This window comes from Giraffa tippelskirchi, chromosome 5 (assembly GCF_054371585.1).
Source record: "Giraffa tippelskirchi isolate mGirTip1 chromosome 5, T2T-mGirTip1v1.2.pri, whole genome shotgun sequence".
Taxonomy (NCBI): Eukaryota; Metazoa; Chordata; class Mammalia; order Artiodactyla; family Giraffidae; genus Giraffa; species Giraffa tippelskirchi.
This window is the reverse complement of record NC_137279.1, coordinates 92,477,074-92,491,545: the sequence shown is the minus strand read 5'-3', so window position 1 is coordinate 92,491,545 and position 14,472 is coordinate 92,477,074. Positions and strand designations below refer to the sequence as shown.

Here is a 14,472-nt window from a genome sequence, read left to right as displayed (position 1 = left end):
CGCAAAGAGTCGAACACAACTGAGCAACTTCACTTTCACTTTCACTTGACACCATTTAAAGAGTCCAGAGTCCAGTTGTAAGTACTATGGGAGTATTTATACATGACGGAAAAGATAAGCAGATGTCATATAAAAAAATCAACAGCAATTTATGTGGTGAGAGATATAGGAAAAAGAAGAAACCTGAATCAAGGAATTAGTCAGGTAAGACTTCACTTGTAAGGAAGTTTTGAACTGGTATTTGAAGGACAGGAGGGACAAAAATTAACTGTAAAGAAGTTAAGTAACTGCAGCAAATTGAATTTTTCAAAAGTAACCACAACAAAATTTCCCATCCATGCTCTTCCAGAGCCTTGCCACTTCCCATCAGGAAGCCGAGTCTATATCCCTTCCCTGATCCTGGCCAGGCCTTTGTGACTCCCTCAGCTCATGAGAGTAAGGCAAAAGTGACACGAAGTGACCTCTGAGGCTAGCTCATAAAGGGGGATGCAGCCTCTGCAAACGTCTTGGGATGCCTGCTCTGGGAGCCTTCAGTCACTCTTTAAGAAGTCTGGCTACTCCGATCCCACCATGTGGAAAGAGAATCTGGAGATTCCAGAGAGAGAAAAAGAGAGAGAGAACCACAGAGTGCAGGAGCTCCAGCTGTTTCAGCTCCCAGCTGTTTGCGTCTTCCCAACACAGAGGCCACAGTGAAGAGACCTTTGAAGCCCCAGGCCAGGTCGGCCCCTATATAACTCTACCTGGGTGAGAGATCCCAACCGGGAACAACTGCTTAGCTCAACCCAGTCAACCCCCAGAACTGTGAACAAAATAATTAATGTTATGTTAAGCCACTGTTTGGGGTGGTTTGCCATGCAGCAATGGATAACTTGAACAACACTGATCTGTGCAAAGCCTCTGTGATCAGGACAGGTAAGTCATACCTAAGGAATGAGGACCTGGCTCATCCAACTGGAGACTTTAAAATATGAGGTAGTAAGGAGATGTGTGGGTGTGTGTGTCCTCAGTCATGTCTGACTCTTTGTGACCTCAAGGACTGTAGCCCACCAGGCTCCTCGGTCCATGGGATTTTCCAGGGAAGAATACTGGAGTGGGTAGCCATTTCCTTCTCTAGGGGATCTTCCCAACCCAGGGATTGAACCCGTGTTTCTTGTGCCTCCTGCACTGGCAGGCAGATTCTTTACCACTAGCACTACCTGCCAACTCTTACCTATGTCAGGTATTTTGCTAAGCACTTTACATGCATTATTTTTTTTGCAAGAAAAGTACTTAATTTTTTACTTAATTTCTGGAAGAAACCTATGAGAAAAATACTTTTTTTCTCATTTTCCAACAGGAGAAACTGAGGCTGAGAGGGACTGAGTAACAGGAAACCCAGGTCTATTTGACACAAAATTCATACTCCTAACAACTAATCTACACTGCAATCTGGTGAGCAGAACCTTAAAAGAGTGACCGAAGTTCCACAGATTAAATAACATGAGAGTTGGGGGGATCTCAGAGATCAAATCCAACTTTCCCATTTTACGATTGATGAAACTGAGTGAGGCCTAGCGAGGTTAAGTGACTTAGCATAAAACTATCCATTACTCAACAATAAAAAGACAAATTAACAAAAAATGGACAAAGAATCTGAATAGACATTTCTCTTAAGAAGATATGCAAACTGCCAACAAGCACACGAAAAGATGCTCAACATCACTTGTCATTGCATGCGTCCTTGCTTCAATCATGTCTGACTCTGTGTGATCCTACGGACTGTAGCCTGCCAGGTTCCTCTGTCTGAGGGGATTCTCCAGGCAAGAATACTGGAGTGGATTGCCATGCCATCCTCCAGGGGATGTTCCCGGCCCAGGGATTGAACGTTGGCAGGTGGGTTCTTTACCATTAGCAGCACCTGGGAAGCTCCACTAGTCATTAAGAAAATGCAAATCAAAATCACAATGAGATACTACTTTATACCCAGTAGGATGGCTATCATCAAAAGACAGACAGTAAAACAACCACTGGTGAAGATGTGAGAAAACTGGATTCTCAATTCGTTGGTGGGAATGTACAATGGTTTAGCCACTTTGGAAAATAGTTCGGCAGTTCCTTAAAATGCTGAACACTAAAATACCATATGATCCAGCAATTCCCACCCTATGTATATACCCAAGAAAAATGAAAAGATACATCCACACAAAAACTTGCACACAAATGTTCACAGCAGCATTATGCATCATAATCAAGCAGCAGAAATGGCCCAAATGCCCATGAGTTGATGAATGGATAAACAAAAGGTAGTATATCCATACAATGGAATGTTTCTTGGCCATAAAAAGGAATAAAACACTGATATTTGCTACAACATAGATGGATGAACTTGGAAAAATATGTGTGAAAGAAGTCAGGCACAAAAGGCCACATATTATATGATTCCATGTATGGGAAATGTCCAGAATAGGCAAATTTACAGAAAGTAGATTCATGGTTGCTTAGGGCTAGCAGGGTGGTGAGGGGAATGACTGCTAAGGGGTATGAAGTTCCTTTTGGGGTGATGAAAATTTCTTGGAATGAGATAATAGAGATGTTTGCATAACTGTGAATATACTAAAAACCACTAAACTGTATATCCTAAAGTAGTGATGGTATGTGAGTTATATATCATAAAGGTGTTAATTAAAAAATCATACCCATTCATTTAGGGGGCTTCCCACGTGGGGTAGTAGTAAAGAATCTGTCTGCCAAGGCAGGAGGCACAAGAGAGTCGGGTTCAATCCCTGGGTTGGGAAGATGCCATGGAGAAAGAAATGGCAACCTGCTCCAGTATTCTTGCCTGAAAATCCCTGACAGAGGAGCCTAGTGGTCTACAGTCCATGGGATCACAAAAAAGTCAGACTCGACCGAGTACACATGCACATGCGTGCACACACATCTATTCATTTAGTGCAACTTTACTGAGCATCCATTCACTACACAGTCCCAGGTACCATAGGGTACACATAGATAAGATCCTTGAATAGCTTAAAGGTGCCACATTGCTTAGTGAAAGAATGCTGAGTCACTTCTGAGATTTTATTCTTCCCAATGTCACTGAACTTACCTGGCCCCCAAGTGCCATTTTTTCCCCATCATTAACCAACCAGGAGGCAGAGAAGGAGGGAAGTTTTCTTCCCCTTGAATAGTGAATGCAAACCTCAGGTACTACCAGGGAGCCATGGACAAGGAAAGCTTACTGGGAAGAGATTAAACACTCAAGAGACTTGGTTCCTGATCAACCAATCTATCTTCCTGGAGGGCACCCTTTATTTGTGTCAAGCAAACCTGATGTCTGGCTCCCTCAAAGATGTACATTTTACCGTGAGCTTGGTCAGGGGGACAGGAAAATGGAAAGAGCACGAGGCTAGAGCTTTGTAAGCACAGATTTTTTTTTTTTTTAATCCAACTCCATTACTTACTAGTTTACAGACTTAGACAAGTCATTAAAGCCTCCCTGAGCTTGTTTCCCCACCTATAATATGGGAATGCAAATACTTGCCCAGACTATCTCAAAAAGATAACAGACCAAGAACACTTTACAAACTCCATACCACAGGGCAGAAATACAAAGAAGCGCCTTCATTATGGCACTCTTATCTTGGCACTAAAACCTCCATCCTTCTCTATCAGTTGTGTTCTCTCCTACTTTAAAAACTGACTTCTCTTGACTCTAATCTTTCCTTTAATCCTGTCACACATCTCCCCTCCTGCCTCTACCACTCTAGATATACACCAAACTCTGACTTAAAAACAACCTAGTTCTACCTGGAAAAAAGGAACTCAAAGGCCTATTATTGGAGACTAATGGGCTACATTTTTCCCTCCTCTTTCTGACTAAATTTCATAAAAGAATTGACCAGACTATATCACCCTTTCCTCACCTCCTCTTCCCTCTTAAACTCATTCCAAACTGGCTCCTCTCCCATTCCCAGGGCCATGAAAACCCTCCTAGTTACTAAATCCAGACACTTCTCTATCCTTTCCATCCTTTGCCCCCTGGGAGCACTTGACACCGTTGGCCACTCCCTCCCCTCATTTCTGAGATTCCACACTGCCCTAACTGCTGTTCTCCTGCCACTCCCCACCAGTCTCTTGTGTGGGATCCTCTTCCTCTGCCTCCCTTTTGAAGCAGTGCCCCTCAGGGTTCTGTCCAAGGCTCTCTTCTCACTCTACACCCTGTCCCCGGACAACCTCATACATTCACTGTTCTGTCCAGATGTTGATGACCACACCCCCACACACTTGCCTGACCTCCAGGCCTGTGTAACCAGCTGCTGGCCTGCTTAACACCTTCCCTGTGATCACCCACAGGCACTTCAAACTCATCATGCCCAAAAGGGACTTCCCTCAATCACACTCTTCCTCTTGAATTCCCCTTTTCACTGAAGAGTACCACCCAGGGACTTTTCCTTGTGGATCAGTGGTTAAGAATCCGCCTTCCAATGCAAGGGATGCAGGCTCCATCCCTGGTTTCCTTGATCTCAGAACTAAGATCCCACGTACCTTGAGGCAACTAAGCCTGCAGGCTACAACTCGAGAGTCCCTGGGCCACAACTAAAGATACCGCATGCTGCCACTAAGACCCCACTCAGCCGAAAATGAATGAACAGTACCACCCAGCAGCCCAAGCCAAGAATAAGACTGCCATCTGTGCCTCAACTCTCCTTCACAAAACCAACCACTTAGACTTCATTTTTCTCCATCTCCACTGTCACTTCCCTAGTAGATGCTACCCTCACCTCCTGCCCACATTACTGCAGTGGGCTCCTAATTTGTCCTCCCTCTCTTTGTTCTTCATTCTTTCAATGTGAAGGTCCACATTGCAGTCGGGGTGATCTTGTTAGTTTTTAAAAGCATATCTGACCATGTCACTCTCTACTTGTCTTGTAATGCTCCTCCACTGCCCTCAGGATAAAGTCCAAACCCCTAACAAGGAAGATTACATGGAGCCCTAGCTCCCTGCCTACTCTCCTGTTTCATCTAATTAATTGTTCTAAAGTCTCAGTGTAGGGGCTTCCCGGGTGGCTCAGCAGGAAAGAATCCACCTGCAATGCAGGAGACCTGGGTTCGATCTCTTGGAGGAGGAAATGACAACCCACTCCAGTATTCTTGCTTGGAGAATCCCATGGACAGAGGAGCCTGGTGGGCTCCAGTCCATGAGGTCGCAAAGAGGCGGACATGAATGAATGACTAAGACTGCCCACCACCTCTCTTTAGACCATAGCTGTTTTCAGCTCCTGTCACTCCAGGCCCTTTCTTGCCTTCTGTCTTCAGCACATGTTGTCCCCTCTGCCTGGACTTTCCCTCACTCAAGCCTGGCTCTCATTTTCAGGCCTCAATTAAAGGTCACTTCCTCCAGGAAAGCTTCTTGATGGTCTCCCATGTGACTCAACTGATTTCACAGAAGAGTTCAGGGTGGTATCATACAATTCCTGTTCCCTCATGCCTCCTAGAGGGCAGGGTAAGCAACTTATGCATGTTGAATCCTAGTGCTTTGACGGGCACCAGCCAGTGAAGACTTCTTAAATGGACCAATGCCACTATTTGAGGGATAGCATGAGTATTCCTAAACCCCAGACCCTGTTCCTGTGAACACACTGAAGTCCTAGTGGCTTTCTGCCCCCATCCCTAGGGCTCTGAGGAGAAAAGGGTCTGCGGTTCTAGCCTCATACAAGGTCCCATTCACAAAGCTATTTACTACACTCTCTCCAGCCACCTCCCCCCAGAACAACAGTGGCCTTTCTCTGCAGCAGCAGTCTCTTGGAGGAAAGCTTCTGAGGGCTGTGCTCTGGGAAATGAATGGGGCCAGCCTGGGGCAGGCAGGACAATGGCAGGGCGGGCCAGTGCCGTCAGACCCCTGCAGGGAACAGCAGCTCTGAAATCAAGCGGCCAGTGGGGAAATCCCCTGAGAACTGGGAGAAGCTGGAGGCAAACAACCTCAAGGCTGTTCTGCCCCTAAAAGAAATACCAAATGCCCAGGACCTAGCACCCAATAAGAACATGGAATTCTTGGTCTCCACGCCTAGCAGCGATGTTGAGAGTTGAGTGTGTGCTGGTTGCTCAGTCATGTCCAACTCTTCAAGATCCCATGGACTGTAGCCCGCCAGGCTCCTCTGCCCATGGGATTCTCCAGGCAAGAATACTGGAATGGGTTGCCATTTCCTTTTTCAGGGGCTCTTCCGGACCCAGAAATCCAACCCGAGTCTCCTGTGTCTCCTGCATTGGCAGGCTAATGTTTTTTTTTTTTTGACCACTGAGCCACCTGGGAAGCCGTGTTTAGTGCTGCTTTCTTGAAATCCCTTGGGTAGGCCTGGAGGGAACTGAAATCCCTTGGGTAGGCATGGAGGGAACTGGGAATGTCAAGAATGAACGACAATTCAAGTCAGGTAACTGCAGGGAGGAATACAACTCATATAAAGAGAACTCTACTGGGCACTAGAAGACAATCTAGAAAGATGAAAATATTAAGAGACATTGCTTCTGAACCCCAAGAAACATGAAAGGACACAATAATCAACATAAATCATGCAAAGAATGGAAAAGCACCCAATATTTATTTATAATAGTAGACCATGTGCTAGTGATTCTGCTAGAACTTGACATAAAGTATTTTATATCAACATATGAAAGGTGTAAGAGGGACTTTCCTGGTGGTACAATGGTTAGGAATCCACTTGTCAAGGCAGGGGGCCCAGGTTCCGTCCCTGCTCCCCGAAGACTCCACATGCCATGGGGCAACCAAGCCCGGGCACCGCAACCACTGAGCCTGTGTGGCCTAGAGCAAGTGCTTTGCAACAAGAGAAGCCACTGCAAAGAGAAGCCTGTGCTCTGCAACTAGACAGTAGCCCCTGCTCACCGCAATGAGGGAAAGCCCATGCGCAGCAATGAAGATCAAGGGCAGCCAAAAATAAATAAATAAATAACTTTTTAAAAAGGTAGTAAAAGTGCATTTGCTATATGGATGTGCAAAAGGAATGCTGAATAATATAAACGTACTATAGAGTTGATGATATTAACCAGAAAAGGCCTCCTTGAAGAAACTAAGATTAAGGAGAGCTTCGAAGAGAAAGATAAGATGCACATAAAGATGTGGAAAGAGTGATGGGGTCTAGGAAACAGGCTGGCCTACCCGAGGCGGGATCTTAGGGGACAGTAACAAGACCTACAATTAGTGAGATGTGGGCTGAATTGAAGCAAGTGTGGATCCTAACTTGGGGAGTTTGGGCTGGAAAGGAAAGACACTGAACAAAAGTTTCCAGCAAAAAAAAAAGGAACTCCTTGGGACAGAACCTTCTGCATCCAATTTTTAACTAGTACATCCTGTGTTTGTTCTGTATGTTCCCAGAGCCATGCCTGTCAGTCTTGTTTAGAATCAGCAGAGGTCTCAGCACCTTAGCACAGGTCTTCCGGTGGCAACTGAGGAAAGTTCAGGCCAATCTGGGGTCCCTGCCAAACCAAATGCCTCAACAATACTAACCATATGTTTGGCACTATAGAATTCACCAAACGCTTTTATACAAATCGTTCTGATCTCACAGCTAGTTAGCGGCTGAGCTGGGGCTCACACAAAGCTCTTCTAGCTTCAAGTCCTGTCCCCTCTATAATCATGCTACTAGGGTGGTTTCTGCAGAGACAGCTCTTGAGCCCTGGAGTTTGGTCTGCTGTAAGTGGGGTATGATTAATTAATCAGGATTTCAAATACATGTTAATCTCCTCAAATCATGACCTATTTCCTAAGGGAATCTCGAAGAATTCACTCCCTTCTCTCCCTTCCTTTAGAAGAACTCTTAAAACTATTTGGTAAATAAATAAATAATACTATTTGGTAGAAACAGCCTAACCTAAAGGCCTTAGCAAGATAAGTATCATTTGATATGCTGTGTTCAGTGAATGGCTGGGTACCCATGGGAGGTGGAATGACTTTTAAGGATGGTCTCATTCTCTCGAGCAATAGCACTACCCTTCTAGTCAGCCAGTCTCCAAAAACTTCGGAACCAAATTTCATTCAGCCTTAACAACCATACCTTGTTGATTTTCCTTCCAAAATGTCTTTCAAATCCTGCCCTTCTTCTTTGCTCTCACATTATCTTTTGCTGTCTCATTTACATAATATCAGAATTCTCTTTTTAAATATTCTTTTCATCACCATATATTACACAAACCTCACTGGTTCTCATTTCCTACCACATCAATCTGAATATCTTTATCCCCTCCCCACCCTCCCACCATACTCACCCTGACAACCTAACTTCTCTCTGCTCTACAAAGACCAACACTCTACCACCCTGAGGCCACCTTCATGCTTGATTCTACACCAGAACTTTGCCTTTGTTGTTCCCCTTGTCTGAAACATCCTCCTCTCTTTCCTTGACTTAAATAATATCTAACTACCCCTCCCCTGGCTGTTCTCATTAGCACCAACTTCTTCCTTGTCTCTAAAATGTACCTTTTTGGTATACATCAAGATTCAGCAATGATGTACTATCTTTTTATTGTTTTATGCTGCTTCATTAATTACATTTCCCAACAAGAATGTAAGCTCCACATTCTTGCAAATTATCTACCAGAACACTAAGAACTGAGCTGAGCATGGAGCTATTTGATAACTGTCTGCCAGCCAACTGACTGACTGCAAGCGCCTCTGATCACAGGTCATCATCTGGAAGGCTGTTAGATTGGTCCTGTTTCCTCTGTGATTCGATGCCAGGCCACGACTGGTGACTACAGATTCCACTGCACCATTTTATGGTAGCTTTAAATAGTGGAGAAGAAAGTGCTGAAAATCAAGACTGAGTGAAGTCACTTCTCTCTGCACTTCTCGAAGCTCCTTTCTCACAGAGCCACATCTTAGTTTGCTATTCTTTAGAAAGAGAAGAATCTTGAAGTAGTCATTAAAGATGACAGAGGGATACAAGTGACTTTAGGGCCTGTGCTGAAATCAGAAGTAAAAGGCAGGAAGATGGGCTTAAATAATAGCAAAGGAGGAAATTCCCTGGTGGTCCAGTGGTTAGGACTTGGCGCTTTTACTGTCAAGGCTGGGTTCAACCCCTGGTCGGGGAACTAAGATCCCGCAAGCCATGCAGTGCAGCCAAAAAAAAAAAAAAATGTACTGAAGGAAAATTTGGTAATCAAAAGAATGTTCAACTATTCAACTCATGGAACCACAGGGGATCAGTGAAAATGGGAGCCCCTCAACCTTCTGAACCACTCAAGAGATAGCCTATTTGGAGTCAAGAGTAAAGAAGAGGATCCCTTAAGACTTAAGACTTCTGTGATTTTCCCCTCAACTCTGTTCATTTGTTCTAGGGCCACAAATCTAGGTGTTTCTCCAGGCCTTGAAAATGTCTTCCAAATCCTACTCCAAATTTGTTGGGGGCCACAGATTTCCTGGCCCCTCCTTATGGTTCTACATCACTGTACTTCTTCCATTTCCCCTCCCATTTCATCAGACTGCTCTGGTCTCTACTTTTTTTTCAAACTTCATTTTTCACTGGTTTTCAGGAAGGCAGATAGGGTTCCTGAAAAAAAGTCCTGGCTCACTGAAAGAAAGGGCACAAGCATTATGTTTTCAGAGGCTCAAAGAACATAACAGCTAGATGGAATCAAATCTGAGAGGCTGGCTACCCTAATTTACTCATCTATTTACTCAGATGCTGGGGGGTGTCTTCCCTCAGAACTCCGCGTCTCCTTTCACAAGGGATCTAACACAATTTTTCATAAAGTAATGAATACTTTTTTCTCCTGAAACCAGAATCTGCAACTTTCTGCAGTCCTGCTTCCCTCCATGGGGCAAAGGAGTGACCTTGGATGCCACTAGCAGGTCTCCACTCGGGTCTTTTCCCAAGGACGGTGACTGAGAAAAGAAGAACGCACAGTCCACGGGGAAACGGGTTTCCAAGACACATGCTAAACCTTGAAATTAAGTTTTAAAAATAATAAACCAATAAAATGGATTTTTAAAGGTAGCACTTTCACTTTTCACTTTCATGCATTGGAGAAGGAAATGGCAACCCACTCCAGTGTTCTTGCCTGGAGAATCCCAGGGACGGCAGAGCTGCTGGGCTGCCATCTATGGGGTCGCACAGAGTCGGACACGACTGAAGTGACTTAGCAGCAGCAGCAGCAGTGCCACTATGAAGATGTGAAGCAGATTCAGTCAGTATAGATTAAAACCAGTCCTCTCACGTTTCATGAACTTCAGCGTTAACAAAGCCCTTTCACATACAGTGGAGGCCCAAATCTTTAAAGCAGTAAGGGACACTATCCAAAAGTTTCCAAACTCTATTCCATGGAGGTTACAAGCTTCCAGAACTCCTTTGTCTTTGTACCAGTTTGGGGACTAGCCATGTGACCTTCACAGAATCGTTTTTATTTCTGACGAACTCATTGTCATTAAACTTTCCACATTTTTGGGTCTACTCTCCTAAATACAATGAAAGGGACTCTGACAGTACTTTGACTATTAAAAAAAAAAAAACTAAATAAATTTGTTCATCAAAGGGTGCTCTTTCAGAAATGTTTTTGAGTATGTGAAGGTAAGCTTAGACTGCTCCTGTTCATAATGGTGATTAATCGCCAAATGTTTCATGTGCAAATCCATTGCCATCTCTAATCTCACGCCTGGAGAGCACCAGGGTACATTTTGGAGAAGGCTCAGCATTTCAGGGGACTTATTATTTGGAGCTCTGGATCCCTGTCATTGTTCTGGGAGTGAAGTCATTCAGTCGTGTCTGACTCTTTGCGACCCCATGGACTGTAGCCTACCAGGCTCCTCTGTCCATGGGATCTCCTAGGCAAGAGTACTGGAGTGGGCTGCCATTGCCTTCACCAGGGGAAAAATCTTCCTGACCCAGGGATCAAACCCAGGTCTCCTGCATTGCAGGCAGACGCTTTACTGTCTGAGCCACCAGGGAAGCTATTGTTCTGGGAGGCCAACATCTAAACTAGGTAGAAACTGAGCTGCGTGTCTTGTTCCTAGGGCTCAACAAGAACCTGAAGTGGGAGCGGGGAGCCGGAGGTGGGAAGGGTTTTCCCCCACCTCCTCTTCGGCCAAGGCCACCAGCTTTTCTTCTCTACAAACATTCCTCAGCCTGAAGCTTCTTTCCTCCCTCCTCCACCTCCTTCCCCCTCCTCCATACACCTCACTCCAGATTTTGCCTCCTCTGGAAAAAAAAAATGGCTACAGGCTGGGGAAAAGTTACATTCAATCTCAGATCCTTGATAAGGAACAGTTGCTTGGGTCTCGGTTTATTCTGAATTAGGAAAGTCATATGCTTCTAAAACAAGGAACAGCCAGAGATCATAAAACAAATCCTTTCTATCCCCATCTAAGGAAGCCAAGGTAGCTCAAGCCTCTCCCATTCATCAAAATTCCTGGGAAGGAGATTCAATAACCTTCCCCTTCTCATATTCTACTATCATCACCCAACCCTGACCATTGGAAAAGTATGCCTTCTTTCTAACCTCATGTACTTCTGCAACAAAAAAGCCTGTTCACTCTGGTTAAATTCTTCAAAACAATGGAAAGATCTTTCGGTCACTCTTAATTTGTTTTGGGCCAGTTCAGAAAGTAGTGCCCAAAGCTAAATCAAATCCTTGAGTTTACCATCTAAAATTTCTAGAGCTTTACAGTTTAGAAAGCAATGTGAAATATTACCTGATTTGATTTGCTCCTTTCAACAGCACCATGAGAAAGATGCAATAAATATTATAATCCTCAAATGACAAGCTATGTGAAAATGTTTGTGACTGGAAAGCATTTCATATAAATGAGCTATTGCCTTACATATGAGGAAACCAAAGGAGGCATGTGATTTGCCCAAGGTCACACAGTTAAGGGGAATGCCAGGGCTCAAACCAAGAACTCGGCTTAAATCTAGTACTTCTCCATCTGCTTTGGTCCTCACATGAGCTAACTGTCTCTGCACAGAGAAAAACTGTTTTATGGATGCAAACTCCTAACCCATCTGGCCATCTCAAAAACATTTGCCATGGAGAACTAAGCAAATGGATATACATGGCATAGCAAAACTCATTATCATTCCCACAAAAATAATTCACTATTATTATCTCTGCTTGCAATATCAAACACATTTTTAGAAACTTTTGAGAAGAACACACTAATGGGCAATAAATTGTCCATGGGCAAAAACTGAAAGGGACATGAACAGCTACAATTCAGCCCATCTTTCAGTAACAACTGATTAACACTGCAAGATCAAGATTAGCTGTGAATATTTCATGTTTCTTTGGACCAGGAGTCACTCCCCAAGAGGGGATTAAAGACTTTCCACAGCCTTCTATTCCTTGAGCCACATCTCTCTTCATTGACGTGGTCCTCCATCGTGTTGCTTATGTCCTAGAAAATACACATCGTCAAGGAAGCCTTCTCTAACTGACCTTACTTTGACTACATTTGAAATTAACACATGAACCTCGAAAAATCTGAAATGGATGAACTTATACGTGCTGACATATTCATTCATTCCAATATTCATTTATGCCAAGTATTTAGTGAGCATTCATTCAATGGAAGGCACTAAGCCAGGCATGCAGGGATATACCTGAGCAAAGAAAACCCAGTTCCTGCCTTTACAGAGTTTATAGCAGAGTGTTGCTTTTATATCTCTTATACTTTTCCTAGTTTCTCAAATTAGACTGCATACTCTTTGTAAGCAAGAACTGCACACTTAAATTTTCTGAAACACTGTTAGAGCACAGTACCTCACACTAGGCTCCCTACACAGCAAATGGATAAACTAAAAGAGAGTCCCTGCCTCAACAGTCTGAAATCCTTCCACTCAATCCCTCCAGTATGGTATAAAATTGTGTAACACTGTGAAATCTTTAAAATCCACAGGGGTATCGAACCTGAGATGTCAAAAGATCCAACAGAACGAACCTACTGCTAAAGGGGTAAAGATCCAATGCAGCTGGAGATACCTTTAAAGGGGACTCAAGCCCCAGAACTGACTCTCTGATGAGGAAGAGAATTGGGGTGGGAGTGGAAGTGAAGAATGCTCTCAACCTGCAAAGCTGCACTATCCCAAGTGCAAGGGAGTGCCAAAAAGCATCATACTCTACTGCCAGAAAGAATAAAACTGTGCCCACTCCCATTCCACAAGACTAGTAGACAAATCTCCTGGGTTGGCCAAAAAGTTCTTTTGGTTTATAAGACTATAGGGAAAAACTGGAATGACCTTTTTGGCCAATCCAGTACTTAGGGTGGGATAACAGTAAGAGCATCTGGTTTAGAAGACCTGCATCTGAGTCCAGCTTCTGCCACTAGTCAGGGAAGATGGCACTGGGCTAGCCAGGTATCCTCTCTGAGTCTCAATCACCCCTTCTGTAAAATGGGAATGAAAATCTCTGTCTTGTCTGCCTCACGGAAATACTGGGAGGTTCAAATAGATACATTCCTATGAAAGCACTCAGAAAAACCATGCTATACACATCCTGAGAAGACTGTGAGGGAGTCCAAACTCCCAGAGGAGCATCTCACTCCAGCCCAGGAAACTTCATTGCCTCCATCTTTCACCCCCAACACCTGGGTTTCTACCCTCTCACAACTCTGAATTCAGAGGAACAGTTCACCCCCAATCTCAAAAAGGCAAATGTGTTAATTCCCAAATTCCAAGAGGGTAAAAGAGAAGGGCAGTCATGTAACCATTTCAACTCCCTGCCTTGACAAGAGTCAAACTAAAGAGAAGCCACAAAAAGGGAAAGAGATGGAGGTTTAAGCAGTCACATATACTATCTGTTCTTTGTGGCTGTCTGCCTTCTCTCCACTGCCAAGTCAGGTCCCCGTCTAGGGACTGCTGAACTAATCTAAACGGGGCTCAGAGGCAATACAGAGATTAGTGTTTGGGAGAGAGAGAGATTATATGCATTTCAGGCCACATTCCACTGCCAAAAAGAAATTATCAGCATGGATAATCAAAGGTTAACTGGACAGGGAGAAAACAACTCATTGCTCCTTTGCAAATATTCTTCCCTATCTCTCCAGTAATTCCCACCCCCCCAGGCCCAGTTCTTTCATTTGCTTGTTCAGTCCTCCAACCACCCATCCATCCAGTTAGGATGTGTGCAGCACCCACAAAACTACCCTTTCTCTAGGTTCTCTAAGGGTTGAAGAGAAGGGGAGGAAAGGAAAAGGCAGATACCTTATGAAGTTGTAAACTGTAGTGTACTGATGAGGAGGCTGGGCAAACTCTGGGGGGGGTGGGGGGGAAGGGTAGGGGGTATGGGACACCCTGTGCTCAGACTCTAACAGCCAAAGCCTCTGCACATCAGGCCTAAGAGCCCAAAACAAATCCTTCCGGCTCTAGGCAGAGGGAAGGCCCATTTTGCAGAGTCAAGCTTATTAAAAACGGCTTGGCAGATTAAACCTAGAGCATTAGCTGGTTGGCCGATTTCAATTTAAACCCCAAGCTTGGAGAAGAAATTCTAGGG

At 44.3% G+C, this 14,472-nt stretch overlaps 1 protein-coding gene and 1 long non-coding RNA gene across 7 annotated transcripts in view; one reads left to right on the top strand and one right to left on the bottom strand.

Moving 5' to 3' along the window:
- The window catches only part of ARHGEF11 (Rho guanine nucleotide exchange factor 11), a 114,021-nt gene that overhangs the window by 97,478 nt on the left and 2,071 nt on the right, over positions 1-14,472 (bottom strand). The gene's annotated exons all lie outside the window — the stretch shown is intronic.
- On the top strand, positions 523-1,628 carry LOC145507514 (uncharacterized). Its single transcript, XR_014054910.1, has 2 exons — positions 523-912; positions 1,337-1,628. It is a non-coding gene; the product is annotated as an uncharacterized LOC145507514 (long non-coding RNA).